The sequence below is a fragment of the Hypomesus nipponensis genome, chromosome 4 (genome assembly GCF_054491055.1).
Source record: "Hypomesus nipponensis isolate SF chromosome 4, ASM5449105v1, whole genome shotgun sequence".
Lineage (NCBI taxonomy): Eukaryota > Metazoa > Chordata > Actinopteri > Osmeriformes > Osmeridae > Hypomesus > Hypomesus nipponensis.
In genome coordinates this window covers 8,715,041-8,719,491 of record NC_140364.1, presented here as the reverse complement: position 1 = coordinate 8,719,491, position 4,451 = coordinate 8,715,041, and positions in this window count along the sequence as shown.

Here is a 4,451-nt window from a genome sequence, read left to right as displayed (position 1 = left end):
GATATAATCACCACGTGTCTCCCATGCACCGCTCCGTCTCCTCCGGTCGCCATGCAGCCACCAGCCGCCATCCTTTCACGGCTCCTCATTTTGGAGATGAACATGGCACTCGCAAATGTAGCCATTTCATCCAACACAAAAGCTGCATCCAGGCGCTCTTTCTGAGGGCAAAGAAAAGCGTGGGGAGAGGGGTTGGGGGTAGGCCAGCCGTATTCATGGCCTTAGCCAGATATCGTCTGTGAGCCCTTTTGACACACACAGCAGTGTGTGACAGCCACCAGATGAATGGGTAGCGAGGTGGGTTCAAGGAGCTCCTCTGTTACTGTATGGCCCATATGCTAATGCAGCACACAGAGGAATTACCACGACCTGTTGTGGACAATACAGCTGCGTCAGCGTATGGCACACATGCAATCCACTCTTGCATTACACACACACACAAAGACACACACACACACACACACAGACACACACACACAGACACACGGACCACAAACATGAAAAACTGGCCATTATCCATTCATGCAGCTGTGTGTTGTATAGAAGCTGGGAGAAGGCCCTTCCTCTGGGGAGCCGGGGCAGAGCTCTGACCTGTGTTCTCAACCACTAACCATCTGGACCCAGAGACGCTCCCCAACCACTACACCACTCAACTGACATAGTACCACTGGGCCCACTTAGCACACAGCCAGCACACTACACTGCATGCCAGGAGGGGTGGGTGTGTGTAAACGTGTGTGTTCGCCTGTCTGGTGTGTGTATGTACTCTGTGTTTATGTGTGTGTGTGTGTTTATGTGTGTGTGTGTGTGAGTGTGTTTGTGTGTTTGGAGATAAAGCCATCAGACTCAATAGGATATCCACTGAGGAGCCACACCAGGGACAAGGCAATAAAACACTTGAGGCGCCCTAAAAATAGAGACCCTGATTAAATGTCCTTTTCAGATCCAATACAAAGCTACAGTTAATAACTATTTAAGCCTCCATAAGCCATTGTGATCAGTAATAACCACCATAAGATCAACCTCCGCATTCACATAGCTCCTGTGCGCTAGACTAAGCTAGTCAGCAAAGAATCTAGAGACCACAGCTACCCCATCTAGCTACACGCTAGCCATACCTCTCCTACTATGACCCCAGACAGGGGGCTGAGGTGTTTTTAATGATCTGGAGTCGCCATAATAAGCCAGTATAATAGCCAGGTGTGGATAAAGGTGCAAAGCAGGGCGCTAGTACTCTATAAGCCGAGCATTGCTGAGCTAAGGACTGCGTCTGAGTCCAGGCTTATGAATGTGGGCTGTGTAGCCTCGGGCTAGGATCGGGCCAGACAAATTTAAGAGTCTTTTCTTCACGTGAGAAATGGGTCCTGGGTAGGATTCATTTCAGGCAGTGCCCATCGGCTCCACCAGGCCAGTAATATCCAACTGCATAATGCAGCAGGTTTCAGACGAGGCATTTCTCACTCATTCAAGCTGCCGGGGTCGGCCCCTTCTGCATGTGAGACTTCACTCCTGCTTTCTTTTCTCCTCTCTTCTCTGTCCAGTGGGCTCTCACTCCTCCTTGCTCACATTTTGCTATCTGTATTTCTGTCTGTCTTTCTGTCTGCCTGTAATAAATAAGACTCCCGGGTATTTCTTAGCTATTCTCTCTGTATGTCAAAATCTTCCTCAAGTCAACATTTTGTTCAATGCCTACAGCTTTGATTCCTTCATCGACTCCCCTCTTTCTCCCTCCCCTCTTTTCACTCCCAAAAGGGAGTGTTTTTTCATCAGCTTAATCCCCCACTTTCCCAATGTATTCCCTCAGATGAGTCCGCAGTTGCAGAAAGGAAGAATGGAGGGATGTGAACGGAGAGCTGGGTTGGGAGGGATGGAGTATAGCAGCAGGGCAGTGAGCCTCTTGGTAGAAACCAATGAAATTACTGTAACAACTGACGTTTGGAAAGAGCCGGCCAATATGAGACGTAGTGACAGCTATGGATTGTATGTTTGTCTGTTTGTTTGTTTTAGTCTGTGTGTGTGTGTGTGTGTGGGAACAATGTGTGGTTTTTGTGTGCGTGTTTTTGTGCATGTGAAGAATTACCGAACAGGCTGTGCTGTTCGTGTGTGTGTGCGTCTGAACTTCTGTGTGCATAATGCATGTTGGTTTTGAAGCTTGTGTGTTTTCTGAGAGCATGCCTAAGGGAGGGTGTGGGTTAATTAAAGAGAGTGAATGGAGGAGTGTGTGGATGTGTGGGTGGGGTGGGGTGGGGTGGAGTGGGAGGGTTTGCTTGGCACACTAAGTGACTTCAAAATGATTCATTGACTGTTGCAAGCTTTACATCGCCTCTCATTCCTGTAGCAGCCTGAAATCCCAGTCTGTCTTGACAACACGGATACCACATCCACACCCAAGGTGCACACATACACAGTTGCACATACACGCACGCACACACGCACTCGCACACACACACACACACACAAAAGAGTTGTGTATTAGGTAACCAAATAGGCATATGCTCACGCCAACTGTACATATAGACCCCTAACCCTTCCTCCACCACCTTGGCTTCCCATTGTGTGTATATTGTGGTGTAGTTTGTGCCATTTAGACATACAGTACAGCGCTGCGTTACGGCCCAGGCAGAGATTTATGGCGAGGCTTCCGTGCCTCTCCAACGGTGGGGAACTGCACCATGAATCAGCTGCCAGCGTAATGAATTCTGATGTCCCTCAGGAGGTGGGGGTGAGGGAGACAGGGAGGGGGGAGGTTAGGGAGGTGAAGAGGGGAAGGGGGCGGGGGGGGGGGGCATTGGGGGATTGGTGAGAGCGGGGTGCCGAGAAGGAGAGATGAGAGGGAGGGAGGGAAGGGGGGAGATGGAGGGATACTGTGGCATTGGGAGGTGGGTTGTGAGGAAGGTTCAAGGGGTGAGCCCTCCTGCTTACTCCCTGAGCCTTGAGCTTATGTTCTCTTAGTAGTGCACTGTACGTGGCTCTACTGTTACCCTGACCTTAATTGATGTTGATTGATCATATTGTAGGTGTTGTGTGTCATAGTGCCCTCCTCCCCCTCTCTCCTCCTCCCCTCCTCCCCTTCTCTCCTCCTTCCCGCCTCTTGTTCCTGTTTCATCTACCCCCCGTCTAGCGCAATATCTCTGGCACTGCGTCTCACTTTCCCCCTCCCTCCCTCCCTCCCTCCCTCCCTCCCTCCCTCCCTCCCTCCCTCCCTCCCTCCCTCCCTCCCTCCCTCCCTCCCTCCCTCCCTCCCTCCCTCCCTCCCTCCCTCCCTCCCTCCCTCCCTCCCTCTCTCTCTCTCTCTCTCTCTCTCCTTGCTTCTCTCCATCCTGCCTCACTTGTTTTGCAAACCTGGCCTTTATAGATGAGGCTGTGCTGATGGCGACCCTTCTTCTATTATTACTTACTCCCCCCTCCCCTCCTCTCTTTCTCTCTTTCTCCCTCTCGCTCTCACTCTCCCTCTCTTTATTGTTTTTCAATAGTATCCCTTGCTACTGCGGCTACACTCGAATCTATGCGTATTCCTCTGCCTCTCTCCTGTCGCTCTCCCTCCCTTTCTCCATCCGCCACCTCTCTCTCCTGTCTCTCTCTGCTAGTTTAGCCTTGTTTACTCCGACACCCTACAGAGATATAGGCTATACAACCTCACGGAAAACAACATGTCCTAAAATGTCTCTATTTATTCTGTCTCGCCTCCTCTCTCTCTCTTTCTAATCATTCAATGTATTCTGTGCTGGCTATCTCCCTGGGTTTCATACACTATTGAGAGAGGAGGCTCTGAATGTTGGATTGACTATTGTGAAGTTGCGAGGGTGGGTGGGTGTTGTGTTGGACTTTGCATGCTTCCTATCTAATTTCCTCCCCTCCAGTGGTAGACATTTCGTTTAGTGTTACTTTTCGATTTGTTTTTCTCGTGGTCTCTACCTGCTGCCTTTCTACCTACTTCCTGCTTTCTCTTCTTCTTCGCAGGACGCCTTCGCGTGCGAACCGCCTTCAGCTGCCGTCGCTTCCTCCTTCTCCTCCTCCGTCCACCAATCCCAGACTCCCATGGCGGCCAAGCCCGCCCTCTCCCTCCTATTGGCTGTGCTGGCCTGCACGGGGCCAGCCCGTTCCTCCCCTCCCCTCCTGCACCGCCCCCGGGAGAGAGAGAGGGACTCGGGCGCCTCTGGCGGCTTCAACATCGCCGTGGTCCACTCGGGCTTCTCCCTGCTCCCGGAGACGGCTGGCGGCGGGGGACTGGGGGCCGGAGCCACCGGCGGGCAAGGGGGGCCCTCTCCTCCGGGGAGGGGGGCTTCGTCGCCATCGGCGGCGACGCAGTCGTCCACGGCCCCGCTGTCGTCGACGACGCTGGCCGCGCTGGTGGGCGATTCGGTGATGACGCCGTCTGGCATGGCTAACGTGATCTGGCTGACGGTGAACGAGAGCAGCCCTGGCAGCCTCCTCCTGCAGCTGTGTGAGCT